Below are 20,775 nucleotides of genomic sequence, written 5' to 3' on the forward strand. Positions count from 1 at the left end.
TGCCCATATACCGAATTTCATTAAAATAGGTGGAGTGTTTTCTGAGATATGGTTTATGACCTATAATGGGCGACGTCATTTATTTGAAAACATCTGTTAAAAAACACAAACAACAAATGAACCAACATATCGTTCATTTACATGAATAGTATCATAACTCAGAAAATACGATTTTTGCACTAGATACACAAAGCAAACTACAATAAATTATACAAAAAATAACTTTACACTTTAAAGTCGCAGAATACTGTCCCTTAGTATATCGGGGTCGACTCTAGTATACTATCCCAAAATTTGGATGATAAAATGGGTTCCGTTGGAAAGAGGTGATTCTCCAGATTAAGAGATATTCGAGATATTCGAACTTGAACGTGTATCTTGAATTTTCCCGATATATATTGAAGTTTTTATTAATATTTTGCACTCTTTATTCACTTACACTTTACCACATAGTTTCTGCACATTTATTTTTTTTTTTTAAATTATGACGAAAAGAGATGTAAATAAATATTTAACATTTTACATAAATCTTCATTTCAACAATAACAAAAAGGGTTCCAGATTGACAAGTAATAAGCAAAGAACGTATAATAATAAGAAGGAGCAAATGTTAACTCGCAACTTTTTGAGTGCGAAATTATAAGGGAACATCGAAAACTCGCCACTTCGAAAGAAAAAAGTACACCACAGCATCAGCGAACTGGGAACAATGATACAAACAGACGCAAGTGATCTGAACAAAACACTGACTAAGGCGCGCGCATTTTCATTTTTCCTATAGCGCAGATTGTAAACGCGAAGGAGTTAACGAAATGCGGTTCCGCGTAGAGACCGACCGATTAATCGGCCTTGGTATCGGCAACGGCCAGTATCGGCCTCAAAATTCAGCATCGGCATCGGCCATATTTGGCCGATTCTTAGCCGATTCTTTCTACTTTCGGATCACACAAAAACAAATTTTTTTATTTTTTTGATTTCTTTAAATCATAAAATTTGTATTCTTCTGTTAAACATTTGACTAAATTAATAATTCATCACGATGATAATTTAAGCTAGTATAAAGAAATTCAATAATTTTGCATTAAATTGGAGGTTTTATTTAGCACTGCAAAGATTCGATTCGATTCAGTTTTTTTACAACTTATTGAGATTTTGAATATAATTATAGAAGCAATCGTAACTAGGGGAGTCTATTTTTAAAAGTTCGCCATACACAGGATCATGTAATAATCACTTGGTGCTGGCCTGGACTATAAGGTGCATGTAAAAGAACCTCCCAAACAAGCTTCCGAAGTTTCTATCGAGACACTATCCCCATGTGACGCCTTTCACAATGCGAGATATAAATGACAAAAGTCATCTCATTGAAAATAACGGATACTTTTTACTAGACCTACTAATTTATTTTTTCTATCAACATACAGTGGAACTTCCATAACTCGAACTTCTATAACTCGAAGGTCTCCATAACTCGAACTCTTGAAGTGTCAATAGAAGGCAATTTTCATACAAATTTTCTTCCATAAATCGAACTTATTGGTCAGGGCATAATACAAACTTTAAAATTTTTATATCGAGGTAGAATTTAAGAGGAGTCCCTCTATATCTTATGGAGGCGAACAAAACATATGATATTACACTTATGAATTGTATAAATCATGTAACATGGATATAGACGTCAAGAACCAAACAATTGCAAACTGCAACAAACAAAATTTAGAATACATGTTTTAACGCATGAACATAAAACTTTTAGCGTAGTAAATAAATAAAACTGGGTATAAATCTATATTTAACTGCTTTTTGAAAAATTATATTTTTAATGAAAATTCTTTAACTCGAAGTCTCTCTAACTCGAAGTTTTTTTGTGGATTATGGTGATTCGAGTTAGAGAAGTTCCACTGTATATCTTATCAATAATTTATTTAGTTTTGAATATTAATTAAATGAACAAACAACTTCATCATATGAACTGAATTGTTTACCTATTTTGTGATGTTATTTGTCTTTGTTTTTCATTTGTTACCTCACTAATTTACTAAATAAAGTTGTTGATGAAAGAATCGGCATCGGCATCGACATCGGCCGATTCTTTGCCAACTGTTGATGTTATTTTGATGATTTTAATGATTTTTATCTAAGAAAAATATATATGAAACTTCCTAAATAATTATTGAAGTTGAACAATACAAATAATTGAAGGAAAAGCTAAGTTCGGGTGCAAAAAAATATACTTATAGTCCATAAAGTGAATATCTTAAACATTCTTAATATCATCTTTATACAATCTGTTTAGAGGGTATTTGTTTTATGCATTTTGGGTATATATTTATTTTGGTTCTTTTCATTTGTTTGCAAAATATCTGATATGTTCACAGCCGGTGAGTGGGCCACGCCATTTGTTTGAAAACATCTGTGTTTGAAAAACACCCACTGTGCACAAAAACAACAAATAAACAATCCAACACTAAATTATCTAAACACAAAGTTAAAAAAAACATTACAAACACCTGCCGTAATGTGAAAATATTTAAAAGCCAACTATGGTACACACACACAAACCGACAAACATGAAAATATGCAAACAAACGTGAATATATTCAAACACTTGTACAAATACTCAAAGCTAACTACAATAAATTATACAAAAAAGAACTTTATACCTCAAAGCCTTAGTAGTTCGAAACTTGCGTGAACAACTCAGGGTTTATGTTGACTATCGCGAGTCATTAACTCGTTCACAGTCAATTGAATGTCGAGTTGCACAATTTTACCACAGTTATAGTACATTTTTTATCATAAATAGCTTGACTTCGGAAGAGATCGAACTTATGCATCCATTTTTACAGCAATATCATCCATATGTGGTTAAAATGCAAAGCAAAACTCTTCTACCACAATATTTGGGAATGTATTATGGATGTGAAATACAGTTTTTTTTCACAAAATGCTGTGCTCGGGTATAAAAATTTTTGGATTTCGTTATCTGCTAGACTTTCCTTTTGATACATGCTCCTACTCCATCGACGGCTCCCTGCAAAAAATTATATTCTAATAAAGAGTATTTAGTATTTAATTATTTTATATAATCAACCAGGCTTGATAATATAAATTTGATTTTAAACTGAGAGCAGTTACCTTAAATAAAATAAATATTTTAGAAAAGCAACTAAAGGATTTCTTAATTTTAGTTAAGAGATTTATCAAGAAAATAATATGTCATGCGTTAACTTGTCACTTTTAAAAGCAAACGATTTTCTCCTGACAACCAAGTTGAAATGAGCACTCTTATTTTGATTTTAAGCCTATAATTTTCGCCAAAATCTATTTGAATAGCTATTTCAGTGGAATTTAAAGTTTGGTTTTTGCTCATATGTAAATAATTAATGTAAATGTATATATTTACATACTTAAGTCAATTTTATAAGACAAAAAATAATTTTCAATTTTTAAATTCCACACCTACGATGTCACACGTGACCAATTTTAAGGAGTTACCAAAACCACAAATCTTCTGATTTTTTAACAAGGTTTTTTTATTTTAATTGTATACAAATTTACTGTTTATACCCAAAATTTGCTGAGCTTGCTGCTTATATTTGCGATGCAGTGGAAACAAGTGTTGTTTTTTAATGTCGCACGGGACATTAAAATATAAGATAATAAGAGAGCAAAAACTTACAGTTATTTGCAATCGCATGCTTTCTTATGTATTTTATTTTGCTCTTTGTTTATAAAGGTTTTACACAATGCAAAAAATTATACATGATATGTTGATATGTTGATATGATATGTTTGTGAGAAAAGTAGCTCATATTGGACTTGGCTTTGGTATATCTCGTAATTGGTTATGAATTAATTTAATATAAATAAATTTAAATATTTTCCTACGAAAATATGCAAAAACTTTGTAATTGTAATAATGTTTAATATTTTGTCTGTAGTGGACCTTCTGGCGCAAATGCCCATATACCGAATTTCATTAAAATAGGTGGAGTGTTTTCTGAGATATGGTTTATGACCTATAATGGGCGACGTCATTTATTTGAAAACATCTGTGTTTAAAAAACACACACACACAAACAACAAATGAACCAACATATCGTTCATTTACATGAATAGTATCATAACTCAGAAAACACGATTTTTGCACTAGATACACAAAGCAAACTACAATAAATTATACAAAAAATAACTTTACACTTTAAAGTCGCAGAATACTGTCCCTTAGTATATCGGGGTCGACTCTAGTATAGTATCCCAAAATTTGGATGATAAAATGGGTTCCGTTGGAAAGAGGTGATTCTCCAGATTAAGAGATATTCGAGATATTCGAACTTGAACGTGTATCTTGAATTTTCCCGATATATATTGAAGTTTTTATTAATATTTTGCACTCTTTATTCACTTACACTTTACCACATAGTTTCTGCACATTTATTTTTTTTTTAAATTATGACGAAAAGAGATGTAAATAAATATTTAACATTTTACATAAATCTTCATTTCAACAATAACAAAAAGGGTTGCAGATTGACAAGTAATAAGCAAAGAACGTATAATAATAAGAAGGAGCAAATGTTAACTCGCAACTTTTTGAGTGCGAAATTATAAGGGAACATCGAAAACTCGCCACTTCGAAAGAAAAAAGTACACCACAGCATCAGCGAACTGGGAACAATGATACAAACAGACGCAAGTGATCTGAACAAAACACTGACTAAGGCGCGCGCATTTTCATTTTTCCTATAGCGCAGATTGTAAACGCGAAGGAGTTAACGAAATGCGGTTCCGCGTAGAGACCGACCGATTAATCGGCCTTGGTATCGGCAACGGCCAGTATCGGCCTCAAAATTCAGCATCGGCATCGGCCATATTTGGCCGATTCTTAGCCGATTCTTTCTACTTTCGGATCACACAAAAACAAATTTTTTTATTTTTTTGATTTCTTTAAATCATAAAATTTGTATTCTTCTGTTAAACATTTGACTAAATTAATAATTCATCACGATGATAATTTAAGCTAGTATAAAGAAATTCAATAATTTTGCATTAAATTGGAGGTTTTATTTAGCACTGCAAAGATTCGATTCGATTCAGTTTTTTTACAACTTATTGAGATTTTGAATATAATTATAGAAGCAATCGTAACTAGGGGAGTCTATTTTTAAAAGTTCGCCATACACAGGATCATGTAATAATCACTTGGTGCTGGCCTGGACTATAAGGTGCATGTAAAAGAACCTCCCAAACAAGCTTCCGAAGTTTCTATCGAGACACTATCCCCATGTGACGCCTTTCACAATGCGAGATATAAATGACAAAAGTCATCTCATTGAAAATAACGGATACTTTTTACTAGACCTACTAATTTATTTTTTCTATCAACATACAGTGGAACTTCCATAACTCGAACTTCTATAACTCGAAGGTCTCCATAACTCGAACTCTTGAAGTGTCAATAGAAGGCAATTTTCATACAAATTTTCTTCCATAAATCGAACTTATTGGTCAGGGCATAATACAAACTTTAAAATTTTTATATCGAGGTAGAATTTAAGAGGAGTCCCTCTATATCTTATGGAGGCGAACAAAACATATGATATTACACTTATGAATTGTATAAATCATGTAACATGGATATAGACGTCAAGAACCAAACAATTGCAAACTGCAACAAACAAAATTCAGAATACATGTTTTAACGCATGAACATAAAACTTTTAGCGTAGTAAATAAATAAAACTGGGTATAAATCTATATTTAACTGCTTTTTGAAAACTTATATTTTTAATGAAAATTCTATAACTCGAAGTCTCTCTAACTCGAAGTTTTTTTGTGGATTATGGTGATTCGAGTTAGAGAAGTTCCACTGTATATCTTATCAATAATTTATTTAGTTTTGAATATTAATTAAATGAACAAACAACTTCATCATATGAACTGAATTGTTTACCTATTTTGTGATGTTATTTGTCTTTGTTTTTCATTTGTTACCTCACTAATTTACTAAATAAAGTTGTTGATGAAAGAATCGGCATCGGCATCGACATCGGCCGATTCTTTGTCAACTGGGCGATTAATCGGCATCGGCATCGGCCAAAAATTTGGTATCGGTCGGACACTAGTTCCGAGCATTTACGTTCGAATTCTGTAATACTGAATTTTTTTTAATCATCTTTTTTTTTAAAGGATTTTTTGCAGATCTACCTTTATATAGTAATTTCAATAGCATATTTTCTTTATTTTAATAATTATAATATTTCATGAAAATATTTGCTCATCTGCCAAAAATCCAGCAAAACGTTTATGCAATGCAATTCAGATTCACACACACATTAATCAATACACATACGCTTGTCGTCACTTTTGCCTTTTCCTCGCGTACAGTTGATGGTCGATAGCAAGGAGGGGTAGAGGCGGAGTGGTCCCCTAATGATCCTAATGATATATTTATTACTGGATTAAATTATACAGAATTGAACAAAATTTAAGAATTATTTTGAATTCATATACAGTTGATCTCCTTTTTACACGGTTTATTTTTGCACGGTTTTTTTTTACACGGATTTTTTATTTTAATTGTATACTTTTTTGCAATAAAATCAAAATTCCTTACGTCAATACGTCACAAATCTATTGCTGTTAATAGAATTTAATAAATTCTAAATTAGGTTTAAACTAAAAAATTAAGCTGTATGAGGAAGTAAGAAAAACGAAGACACAGCGATTAATGACGAAACTGTGAAATGTATTATTTTTTTACCATTCCCAGAATAGTTGTTGTTTGTTGCTTCTAACAGTAATATGTACATACATACAATACCAGAAAAGTCTATAACAACAACAACAGTGAAAATTCTCACTGTACGAATAGATAGATTTTCATGTAAAATTAGATCTTTTTTAGTCGTTTTCTATTTTTTGCACGATTTTTTTCTTAAATTGGTCCCAATAGCGAGTTTTATATAAAAATTTAATTTTTTTTGCACGGTTTTTTTTACACGAGTAATTTACTGTCCCAGTTAACCGTGCAAAAAGGACATCAACTGTATTCTTAATTAAATGACCCCTTAATATATCAATATTTCGCAATACAAATATATAGATATCTAGCATTTAAGAAAACCCTGCGTTGAAACGCCTCTGCTCATGGTGTTGTGTCGAAGGTGTAACGGCGATTTTGCGCGAAGGCGGCGTGACGCTACATTGTGTTGTTGTAAAGTTGTAGCAAAATGTTGCAAATAAGTAAATGACCGCTTCCCTCACCCCTGACAACTTTGCCCGCAAACGTACAGATGTGCTCGCATACATATTGATGTCAAATTGTGCGAGTTAACTAATCGACACTCTAGAGGCAATGTCGGCTATGTTGTCACATTTGTTTCTTTTGCAGGGTTTTGTTCTTGAATTGTGACATACGCTACTTTTATAGTAATGTAATGTTCGATTTGCCTACGTTTCATGCCGCTGAGTTTCAGCTAAAATAGGCTAAATCGAAAACAAAGGATAAGGGATATGCATTCTTCTGAACATTGATTTGCAAGCCTCCACAGAATTGATTGAAGAATCTTTTATATTTGGGAAGGGCTATGTTGCCACTTTTCACTTGAACAATCTTGATTTTTAGCATCGTCGTGAAGAAATAACTTGTGGGCGGCTTGAATATGCGGGGGTCAATGGTTGGTTGACTCTTAAAATTGAAATAAGGTTTTGTCATTCTCGTTAGAAGATTTCGCATTATCATCATACTAAAACGATTTTTGCTTTACCAGGCGCCCATAAAAAGAAGTGCGACGCTGAGTTGCGAATTCACGCACTTTACTTTTTGGAAGACGCGCGTTCCTTTTGAATGAAATTGTTTTTGCTGTAGCATGAATACATATGTAGCGCAAGTGCAAATATTGACAATTGACCAATCATAAAGCACTTGCGCATACGATTGGTTGTTGTTTGTGTAACTTGCGCGTTTTTTATTCATTTTTTGCAAGTAATCGTTAGAAGGAATTGTGAGGAACAAATGTATGTGTGTATGCTTGCATGCGTGTGCATCTCTTTTGGCATTAGAAAAAATATGGAATTCAGTATAAATTTACATACATACTTAATTATATGAATTTGGTTTGCCATAGACAACCAGGAATCAAGGTGATCAGTGGTCCTGCTTACATAGGCCAACTTTATGTTGCAACTTGAAATATTTTGCCGAAGTTCAAATCCCGCCAGAAATTCTACAATTTTATTTTTATTTTTATGTTTTTTTTATTTTATTTTACTTTAAAATTAATCAGAATTACCTTGATTATTTTTACATTCTCCCATAAGTTAATTGCTTTTTATTACAAATTTATCTAATATCCCCTAATGCATATGAGCAAGATCGGCTGCGCAAGCAATCTCTGTTCTCAAGTTCCTTTATATTGTGGTATACACTTGCTTGGTCCCTTATCGAGTGGTAAACATATTCGTTTTGTTCCTCTTTTGAGTGGTGTGTTCCTTTATAGTGTTCGAAATTTTTTCGATGTTCCCTAATGTCAAATAACATTTTGGCATAGTTAACATTTGCTCCTTCTTATTATTATAAGTTCTTTGTAATAAGTGTTGCTATTTTATTGCCATTATTGATATGTTAACAGAATATAGGTAAACAAAAACAGGCCACCAAAGCAGCTAATAGCGTTTTTAGACAGGAGCTAATTGACCAATTTAAAGGCCTCTGCTCGATTTAAACGCTTATTAAGATCGATTTACCATGCAAAATAAAATCTCTATTTATTTTAAATTGAATTTAAATCGACTTGAAAATCAAATTCCACTCTTCGACAAAGACGTACGATATACATTCCTTGTCTGCGATTGGCTGAATCTTTTGATAAAAAGCTACGCTAGATTTCGCTTCTGAAAAATATTAATCAGCTGGTGAAACTTACCAACTACTAGGCAACATTGTACTTACCGGCTTCTAAATCTTGTTATTTAAATTTTTTTGACCACCAGTTTTTTCAGTTATGTAGACTTATGTGCTGTGCAAGCTTACAGTAACATTTTCTGTTATGAGCTCTGCACGTATTCATTCAGTATGTATTTTCCGCAGAGTGGAATTATCAAAATCGGTTTCGCGAAAAAAGTTATCCTAAAGTGGTTTTACAAAAAGTGTTCAAAAACATAAAAATAATTGATTTATTTTAAAACAAAGTGAACTATATAAATAAATAAAGATTAGAGAGTCATTAAAATCAAAAAATTCATGAGAAAAGTGTTTATTTTATTTATAATAATTTATTTTTGCTTATAAGCAACATCCTGTAACTAATGACCAGGATACATAGGACTTTGAAATTTTTATCACTTCATATTTTAGTTAAGTCTAATATATATCTGTACTAAAAAAAATGTTCGCTCCTCACATTTTAATTCGGGCATGAGAGGGTTAAGTATGGAACTAATGTTGATGGAATTTCTAATTGTGATCCCGAACAATGATGATAAACGATTTCTAGACTTCATGGAATTCAATTTTACCACAGTTATAATACATTTTTTATCATAAAGAGCTTGACTTCGGAAGAGATCGAACTTATGCATCAATTTTTACAGCAATATCATCCATATGTGGTTAAAATGCAAAGCAAAACTCTTCTACCACAATATTTGGGAATGTATTATGGATGTGAAATACAGTTTTTTTCACAAAATGCTGTGCTCGGGTATAAAATTTTTTGGATTTCGTTATCTGCTAGACTTTCCTTTTGATAAATGCTCCCACTCCATCGACGGCTCCCTGCAAAAAAATTATATTCTAATAAAGAGTATTTAGTATTTAATTATTTTATATAATCAACCAGGCTTGATAATATAAATTTGATTTTAAACTGAGAGCAGTGACCTTAAATAAAGTAAATATTTTAGAAAAGCAACTAAAGGATTTCTTAATTTTAGTTAAGAGATTTATCAAGAAAATAATATGTCATGCGTTAACTTGTCACTTTTAAAAGCAAACGATTTTCTCCTGACAACCTAGTTGAAATGAGCACTCTTATTTTGATTTGTAAGCCTATAATTTTCGCCAAAATCTATTTGAATAGCTATTTCAGTGGAATTTAAAGTTTGGTTTTTGCTCATATGTAAATCATTAATGTAAATGTATATACTTAAGTCAATTTTATAAGACAAAAAATAATTTTCAATTTTTAAATTCCACACCTACGATGTCGCCCCTGACCAATTTTAAGGAGTTACCAAAACCACAAATCTTCTGATTTTTGAACAAGGATTGTTTTTTATTTTAAATGTATACAAATTTACTGTTTATACCCAAAATTTGCCGAGCTTGCTGCTTATATTTGCGATACAGTGATAATAAGAAAGCAAAAACTTACAGTTATTTGTAATCGCATGCTTTCTTATGTATTGTATTTTGCTCTTTGTTTATAAAGGTTTTACACAAAGCAAAAAATTATACATGATATGTTTCTTTAACAATTTTGACGAAAAAAACAAATGCAGTGGAAAAATCGAAATGAGAAAAGTAGCTCATATTCGACTTGGCTTTGGTATATCTCGTAATTGGTTATGAATTAATTTAAAATTAATTTAATATATATAAATTTAAATATTTTCCTACGAAAATATGCAAAAACTTTGTAATTCTAATAATGTTTAATATTTTGTCTGTGGTGGACCTTCTGGCGGAAATGCCCATATACCGAATTTCATTAAAATAGGTGGAGTGGTTTCTGAGATATGGTTTATGACCTATAATGGGCAACGTCGTTTATTTGAAAACATTTGTGTTTAAAAAACACACACAAACAAACAACAAATGAACCAACATATCGTTCATTATATAGTGTCATAACTCTGAAAACACGATTTTTGCACTCAGATACACAAAGCAAACTACAATAAATTATACAAAAACTAACTTTACACTTTAAAGTCGCAGAATACTGTCCCTTAGTATATCGGGTTCGACTTTAGTATACTATCCCAAAATTTGGATGATAAAATGGGTACCGTTGGAAAGAGGTGATTCTCCAGATTAAGAGATATTCGAGATAGTCGCACTTGAACGTGTATCTTGAATTTTCCCGATATATATTGAAGTTTTTATTAATATTTTGCACTCTTTATTCACTTACACTTTACTACATAGTTTCTGCACATTTATTTTTTTTTTAAATTATGACGAAAAGAGATGCAAATAAATATTTAACATTTTACATAAATCTTCATTTCAACAATAACAAAAAGGGTTGCAGATTGACAAGTAATAAGTGTTGCTATTTTATTGCCATTATTGATATGTTAACAGAATATAGGTAAACAAAAACAGGCCACCAAAGCAGCTAATAGCGTTTTTAGACAGGAGCTAATTGATCAATTTAAAGGCCTCTGCTCGATTTAAACGCTAATTAAGATCGATTTACAATGCAAAATAAAATCTCTACTTATTTTAAATTGAATTTAGATCGACTTGAAAATCAAATTCCACTCTTCGACAAAGACATACGATATACATTCCTTGTCTGCGATTGGCTGAATCCTTTGATAAAAAGCTACGCTAGATGTCGCTGCTGAAAAATATTAATCAGCTGATGAAACATACCAACTTCTTACAAAAAGCAAAAACAACAATGTAGAACAGCTGATCGGTTATCGAGTTCTCGGCAGTACAAAAGTCAAAAAAGGGTTTCTCAATAAAAATTTAAATATAACAAGTATGGAAGGGCTAAGTTCGGGTACAACCGAACATTTTATACTCTCGCAATTTATTTATTTAACTTTATTAATATTATATAATACACAATTTGACCCACATATTCGTCATATATATTGTATAAAGTCCATTGAAAGTTGGAAACCCTAATATTAGGTTAGAAGCACCGAGGTCCTCATGTTCGATATATGGGGCCTTGAAAACCTATGGTCCGATTTTGGCGATTTTTAGAATGGGGCTGCCACACTATAAACTTAGTATTTGTGCAAAGTTCTGCACCGAGATCTTCACTAGTGCTTACTTTATATATTGTAAAGTAAACGATTCAGATCGTCTTCAAAGTTCTGGTATATAGGAAGTCGGCGTGGTTGTGAAGCGATTTTGCCTATTTTCACAACATATCATTGGGATGTAAGGAAACTTTTACAAACCAAGTATTAGTGAAATCGAACGAGTAGTTCTTGAGATATGGTTTTTGACCCATAAGTGGGCGACGCCACGCCCATTTTCCATTTTGTAAAGAGTGCAGCTTCCCTCTGCCATTTCTTATGTGAAATTTAGTGTTTCTGACGTTTTTCGTTAGTGAGTTAACCCACTTTTAGTAATTTTAACCTAACCTTTTTATGGGAGGTGGGCGTGGTTATTATCCTGTTTCAACTATTTTCATGGTGTTTGGTGGGGTACGTAAGACAATCGACTGCAGAAAGTTTGGTTTATATAGCTTCATTGGTATGCGAGATATAAACAATTAACCGATTTGGGGGCGGGGCCACAAAAAAAGTATATCTACTACAAAAGTATATATACAAAAAAAGTGTATCCAAATATGCCCCTCCCTAGTTCGATCCTTTATTCCAAATTTTACTGTTCAACCTTATTCATGGCTTAGTTATGACACTTTATGTGTTTTTGGTTTTCGCCATTTTGTGGGCGTGGCAGTGGACCGATTTTGCCCATTTTCGAAAGCAACCCTCTCACGGTCCCAAGGAACAATTCCAAGTTTCATTAAGATATCTCAATTTTTACTCAAGTTATCGCTTGCACGGACGGACGGATTTCAACTCCACTCGTCATCATGATCATTTATATATGTATATATAACCCCATATCTACCTCTTCTATTTCTTGGTGACACAAACAACCGTTATGTGAACAAAACTATAATACTCTGTGCAACATGTGGCGAGAGTATAAAAACTGAATTTAATTGCTATTTATATATCACCAAATTCATCGATGAGAGATATAAAATTGTTCATCGGTAAAGCTTTATTACCGTTGTGAACTGTAGGTTCGCAAGCTTTTGCAGATATTATCGGAGAACCAGTAGTCCCGACGGGACTGTTTCAATAGAAGCAATCCACTCAGCTAGGCTCTAAGCTACCGGGGGGGTCGGCAGGTCGCGGATAGCCGGACGGCCTGTAGTAGCAGGTTAGTTGCGAAATAAGTCTAAACGAATAAGCAATCCCCGACGATGAGCGGCAGGGACGGAGGATGCGGTATAAAAGCTAGCAGATCCGGTGAAGTTCCTGTGACTGTGGCGAATCGACACCGCCTCATTGAAATATGTGTCCCCCTCACTATGCACAGGCATACTGAGTAATAAAAAAATCCAGGCGCGACGGACTCACAATGAGCGGCTTCCTGGTCAGCGACTGTTCACCATGTTAGGTGCGGCTGATGAAAAATACTTGACCGGTAAACATCGTGGCGCACTGGGAGTCCCTCGAAATCTTCATAACGACTTCTCCGTTGTCAAGATTGATAGGGTGATGTGAGCAAGCTCTGCCGAGGTGGCAGCCGCGATGTTTATCAGAAACCAGTCACTTCGGGCTCTGGTCGAGAAGTGTGCATTGGGCGTAGGATTAGTAGCCTGCGTTGCCCCGGGCGAGCGCTGGTCCGTCCGTGTACTCCGGGATCAGCAAAGCGAAGGACAGGCCTCAGGGAACTGGGGTAGGAGCATAGTCTCCGAGGGTATACCCGTTCCTGTTTATTTCGGCCCGCCCCCCTGCACACGATGCGCTGGCATAATAAAACAAGAAAGAATGGAACCAATATTGAGAAAAACCATAAATAATAACAACGACGCAAGTTGCGGCACTGGAATACCTAGTGGTGGAATAAGTAGAGCACAGGAGACATGCTCCCCTCAAAGAACACCAACCGTGGACATAGACCCCTTCAAGCGTGCCTCAAGACTAGGTAGATCGCCCATAAAGGTATTAAGCGTGGAAAAACCAATCCGAGCAAGGTCGTCGCCACCAGCACTGCAAGAAAGCACTCCACAGGCTAAAGTGGTACAATCATGTGGGGACTATATGATGGATTTGGGAGAAGAAATAAAGAGGCTGATGGAAATGATGCGACAACCACAGCGATCCATCAACAACAATCATAGGGATCTGCTCAACCATATATCGAAGCTATATGAAAAGGCGAAAGAGGAACACCAAAAAATCAAAGAAAGAAGAAACATCCTTAATATTCCAGCGAATACGGAAACCACACCAAAGAGACCGCGAGACGAAAAACAGGCCAAACGTCAAACGCCACCAAAAAGAAACAAAGTTAGCCACGTAAAGGATACACAGCATATAACAACTAAGGAGAGCAAAGCCGATAAGCCCATCACTGCTAAAAAAGGTTTAACGAAGGAAACAGAGACCGATTGGATGGAGGTAAAAAGAAAAAAGAAGGCAGCGTACAAACGTCCACCAAGGCCTGATGCCATTGTAATCGCGCGAACCGGTGATATGTCTTATAGCGATATCCTACGCGCGGTCAGGAAAGAAGATGCTCTCCAGAAACTCGGAGAAGACGTAAACAGGATCAGGAAAACGGCCAAAGGAGAAATGTTACTGGAATTGAAGGGTGCTCAAATGGAAAAGACTGGTGATTACACACATGAGATTGGTAAGATTCTAGGGAATCAAGCAGCGATCAAAACTCTCACCCATGAAATGATAGTGGAAATTAAAGACCTAGACCAAATAACTTCCGAAGAGGACATCACGAATGCCATACGAAACCAAATAAAAGAACTTGGTGGTTTTAATAGAACTTCTATCAAAAGTATCAGGGCGGCATATGCGGGCACGCAAACAGCTGTCATAAGCCTCCCTGCTTTACAAGCTAGGCTACTTCTCGATGCAAAGAAAATAAAAATCGGATGGGTGGTATGCCGTATACGGGAGAAGCCGAATCTAATAAAGTGTTTTAGATGTTTTGAATATGGTCATCTAGCAAGAGTGTGCAACAATCCAGATGATAGGAGCCAGTGCTGCCTCAAATGTGGAGAGAAGGGGCATTTCGCGAAGACCTGTGAAAAGAAACCGTCCTGCGGTGCATGCAAAAAACAAGGAAAGGAGAATTCGGAACACCAAATAGGTAGCAAAAAATGCTCCCTCTATCAAGACGCGTGTAAAAGAGCCAAAATATGAGAGTCCTGCAGTTAAACCTCAATCACTGCGAGGCAGCGCAAGAACTACTCACACATACAGTGTTTGAACAAAAGGTAGATGTTGCAATAATCAGCGAGCAATACAAAAACTTAGACAATGCATCATGGGTATCTGACCTGACTAATAAAGCTGCCGTTTGGGCCTGTGGAAACAAAACTCTTCAAAATAATCCGCTGACTGGTCAGTCCTATTATACACGAGCAAAAATCGGTGGAATAAACTTTTATAGTTGCTACATCCCTCCGAGCGTCCCGCAAGATGAATATGAGAAAACCCTAGACAGACTGGTAAAAGATGTATCTAATACAACCAGAAACATAGTGGCTGGTGACTTTAACGCATGGGCGACTGAATGGGGCAGCACATACACAAACAGACGAGGAGATGCTCTCCTAAAAGCGTTTTCCTTGCTGGATACTGTATTGCTGAATACCGGTAATACGAACACATTTGAAAAGAAAGGCCGTGGCTCCGTGATCGACATCACATTCGCTAGCAGTTCTCTGGTGCGAACAACTACCTGGCAGGTGAGTGATTTATATACGCACAGCGACCATCTGGCCATTATGTTAGAAATAGGCAACCGCGAGCAGTATCAAATAACCAAAATCGTCAAGAAGGCGCAAAATAAAACATGGAAAATTGAAACCCTTGACGACGAGTTATTCAAATTGATGTTAGACGGAAAACCAAATAACGTGTTAGATGTTGAACATCAGGCAGAGAACATCGTAATATATATCAGCAAAGCATGCGATGCCGCAATGACCAAAAAGAAGCAAGGTACACGCAGAAAGCCCGCGTACTGGTGGAACGTGGAGATTGAGGCTCTAAGAACCGATTGCCATAAAGCAAGACGTATGTGCCAAAGAAGACGGCAATCGATGGAGTACCCAAGTCTACATGAGATTTTTAGGAAGAAGCGAAAGGATTTTAAGAAAGCAATAAAGAAGAGCAAGGCCAGATGTTTTAAGGAGCTCTGCAATAAAGTCGAAGATAATCCATGGGGAGATGCCTACAAGATCGTGATGACAAAAGTTAGAGGCAATAAAGGACAAGCCCCAACCTGTCCAACGCTATTAAAAAGCATAGTACAGACACTATTTCCCACGCAAAGCGTACAAATGCGGTATAATAAAGAAATTGTAGCGACGGCAGTACCAATGGTCACCGACAAAGAGGTAATCGAAGCTGCAGACAGATTCGCCAACAACAAAGCATCAGGATTGGATGGCATACCGAATAAGGCTCTTAAGATTGCCACTAAATACAACACCGATCCGCTCACGAAACTGTTTACGAGGTGCATGCGGGAGGGTATTTTCCCAAAAATTTGGAAGAGGCAGCGTTTGGTCCTTCTCCAGAAACCAAACAAACCAGCCGGAGAGCCACACTCCTACCGGCCTTTGTGCATGTTGGACACGATTGGGAAGATGCTAGAGCGTATAATATGCGTACGACTGGATCAGCATCTAGAAAAAGAGCCGCCGGGCCTGGCAGAGAATCAATATGGTTTCCGAAGAAACAGATCCACAATCGATGCAATTAAAAAGCTGACAGATGTTGCCAGTAAAGCCATAGAAGGTACTAGATGGATGTACGGTTCTAAACAATATTGTGCGGTTGTGACGTTCGACGTAAAAAATGCATTTAATTCGGCATACTGGCCACATATTATACGAGCTCTGGAAATAAAAAATACACCGCCCTATCTGGTGAAGATCATCTCAAGCTATCTGTCCGACAGGGTGTTAATATACGATACTGATGAAGGCCCACAAAACTATGCGATAACAGGTGGAGTTCCCCAAGGCTCAGTTCTAGGCCCGCTGCTGTGGAACGTATTATACGACGGAATATTGCGCCTCCCACTACCAAAGGACGTTCAAATAATTGGGTATGCTGACGACATTGCTGTAACGGTCGTGGCGAAAGAAATCAGTCAATAGAGTGTATGTGCAACCAGATCGCGACTAAAATAAAGGAATGGCTTACTGCAACTAAACTCCAGCTAGCAGGCCAGAAAACGGAAGCAGTGTTGATAACAAGTCGGAAAAAGTTAGAAGCTGCCACGCTAAACATTGATGGATATAACATATCCACCCAGAAGTCCCTAAAATATCTGGGTATGATGATAGATGTGAGGCTAAGTTACAAGACCCACATCGACAAAGCCTGTGAGAAAGCGGCAAGGGTTACAGCGGCCCTATCGAGGATAATGGCCAACATTGGTGGTCCAAGCCAGAGCAGACGAGCACTTTTGGCCAAAGTGAGTCAGTCTGTACTAATGTACGCGGCACCTATATGGGGAACAGCTCTGCAGCGAAAGACATATTTGGAAAAGACGAGGATAATAGTCCGGTTAAGTGCAATTAGAGTTGCCTGTGCCTACAGGACTGTTTCACACGAGGCAGTTGGGGTTATAGCGGGCTTCATGCCTCCCGACATTCTGGCAATGGAATTAAAGAGAACATATGATAAAACCAAAACTATGGGTAGACGCCTGACGACCGAAGAGAGGAAGGCAGAAAGAGAAAAGAGCCTCCATGAGTGGCAGAAACGCTGGGATGAGACAACGAAAGGTAGGTGGACACATACGCTTATTAGAAACGTCAAGGAGTGGATAGAGAGGAAGCATGGTGAAACGGACTTTTATTTGACTCAGTTCCTAACAGGACACGGCTGTTTTAGGGAATATTTACAAAAATATGGACATGACGATGGATCAGACTGTCCATACTGTGGAAATGGATGTGAAAACGCACTACACATATTTTTTGAATGTCCGCGTTATGAAATTGAGAGATCCCAACTAGAGGAACTCCTAAAAGTGCGCCTGACTCCAGGAAATATCGTACCGCATATGCTACAATCGCAACTCGTATGGAACCGAGTGAGCGAGTGGACAGCAAAAGCTGTAATAGAGTTAAGAAGGAATGAGTGGCAACGTAATCGAGAGAGACGGATGGAGAGCGAGGAATAGTAGAGCCAACTGGATAAAGCTTACCCTTGCGATGAAATGCCTAGCGGTGGTACCGTAAGGGAAAAAACGAAAGCGATAGGAGACGGAGTTTAGGGTTTAGTACGTAGGCGTCCTGCTTCATAGTGAATAGGATGAATCGTGCATGCCGTTTCCGATATAACGGTATCTTTTGAAGATTCCCCCTCCGAAAACAAAAAAAAAAAAAAAAAAAAAACCAGTAGAGTATAGCGAACAACCGGTACTCCTTGAGGGAGATAAAATATATGTAAGGCATTTCATATCGTATTTTAGTTATCATAATCCAATTGTAAATATTATAGATACCAATCCGTCAGAACCCAGAAATGATAATTGATTTGGACTTTGCTTTATAAAATGTGCATAATAGATTTATAAAATGTGAATTTAAGAAAGTGTTGGTCACTCCACCACATTTTTATCCTTCCCTCTCGCTAGTTTTCTTTCATACAAAATGATATGCATTTCTTGGAATATCAATCAGAAGTATAACTTCTTCCGCGCGTAGGGACCCCACGCACCTTTTAAGTTTTTTATCATAAAGAGCTTGACTTCGGAAGAGATCGAACTTATGCATCCATTTTTACAGCAATATCATCCATATGTGGTTAAAATGCAAGGCAAAACTCTTCCACCACAATATTTGGGAATGTATAGAAAAACTGTTGAGAAAGGTCAACAATAGTTTGTGGTTATGCGCAATGTATTTGGTTCTCATCTAACTATAAACAAAAATACACACATTTGACTTGAAAGGTATTGTCGTGGATCGCGAAGCGTCAAAAAAGAAATTATAAAAGTGTTTCCATACTTATAAAGATTATAACGAATTTTATAAAGCAAAAAGTAAAAATTGAAATTGGGGAGGAAGTGAAAAAGAAATTGTAAGACACATTGTCAAGTGATGCCGATTCTATGCTATTCGCTCTTAGTCGACATACATGACTGCGTTCGAGCCGAAGAGGAAACATTGCAGGGCGAAAGCTCTCAACCGTCTGGACGTAGCGAAAACAGCGAAAACGAGGATTGTGATGATATATTTTATTGACATTATTGATGTGTTAACAGAATATAGTTTAAAAAATCAGCCCGCCAAAAAAGCTAAGCTGTTAAGTATAGAATTAATGTTGATGGAATTTCTACTTATGATCCCGAACAATATGCCAAGAGATGTCTAGACTTCATGGGATTTAAGAGAATTTTATTTGAATTAACAACATAAAAAATAATAGTAATATTTGTAAGGTTGACGTTGTTGCTTTGTTAAGAAATTGTTTGTCACTGTATTGAAATAGTGATTTGAATCATAAATTGAGTAAATTGCAAATTTCAATTATCAATAATTTTCAAATTAACCGGCTATACGTTTTCGTCTTTATGCGTAAGAATTTTTCACTATATTGAAAATTTTACTCTAATATAATTTAATGTTAGCCACAGAAACGTGTGGAGGGGTCTGTTGGTATAAAAATAAAGACTAATATCTGAAAATAAAATATTAATTTCTTTAATAAAAAAAATGTCACCATAGCCCTGCATCGATAATGATTTTTATAATTGAAAAATATATATAAAACTCCCTAAATAATTATTGGATTTGAACAATACAAATAATTTTAGGAAAAGCTAAATTCGGGTACAACCGAACATTTTTTACTCTCACAATTTATTGATGAAAATTTCATTAAGTAACACAACTATAACCATATATTCGGCATAAAGTACTAGAATAACGAAAATCATCATGTATAGTGTATGTGGTTGGGGAAATTCCTGAACGGATTTCACCACCAAAATACACTGTATCCAAGTGGATACGGTTTACCAATATTTTCGGTGAAAAATTACCCTTAGACAGTTCTTCATGTTCGATATCAGGGACCTTGAAAAGTTATAGTCCGATCTCGACAATTTTTCCACAAGTGATGTCGCAGCTCAAATACAGTATTTTTGTAAAGTTTTTCGCCATTTTCATTGGTTCTTAATGTATTTATTATAAAGTGAACGAATCAAATGGAATTCAAACTTGAGTTTTATGGAAAGTATCCGTCCGTATCATCATGCTGTTATGAAAATAGTATATACCAAATTTCATTAAAGTAGGTGGAGTGGTTTCTGAGATATGGTTTATGACCAATAATGGGCGACGCTATTTATTTGAAAACATCTGTGTTTAAAAAACACACACTTTGCACAAAAACAACAAATGAACCAACATATCGTGCATTTACATGAATAGTGTCATAACTCAGAAAACACTATTTTTGAGTTAAGTATGCATAAATGAGTGCAATTTCATCGCCCATATTTTATAAAAATTGCATTCTGATGCGTAGAAAAATTAACCGTGAAATTAAAATGTGACGTTATTCAACTTGTTATGTTGCATTATTCTTTTACCACAATAACGACACTTCTTAGTTGTGCCAGAATTATTTATATTATTATATTTTGTGTTACAACACATATTGTGAAAAGGTGAATTTTATTTTCTTTTAAGAATGAACGACATATTTTGTATTACAACGATATTAGTGAAATCGTCGATTAACTTATGGCATTTTTCCATATTTTAAAATTAAATTGCTCTCCTG

The 20,775-nt window shown here is 35.4% G+C and overlaps 1 pseudogene; it reads left to right on the top strand.

The window, feature by feature from the left end:
- Positions 1–233: 233 nt before the first annotated feature.
- LOC128923485 (phosphatidylinositol 5-phosphate 4-kinase type-2 alpha-like) lies at positions 234–19,370 on the top strand (annotated as a pseudogene).
- Positions 19,371–20,775: the final 1,405 nt, after the last annotated feature.

This window comes from Zeugodacus cucurbitae, chromosome Y (assembly GCF_028554725.1).
Source record: "Zeugodacus cucurbitae isolate PBARC_wt_2022May chromosome Y, idZeuCucr1.2, whole genome shotgun sequence".
Lineage (NCBI taxonomy): Eukaryota > Metazoa > Arthropoda > Insecta > Diptera > Tephritidae > Zeugodacus > Zeugodacus cucurbitae.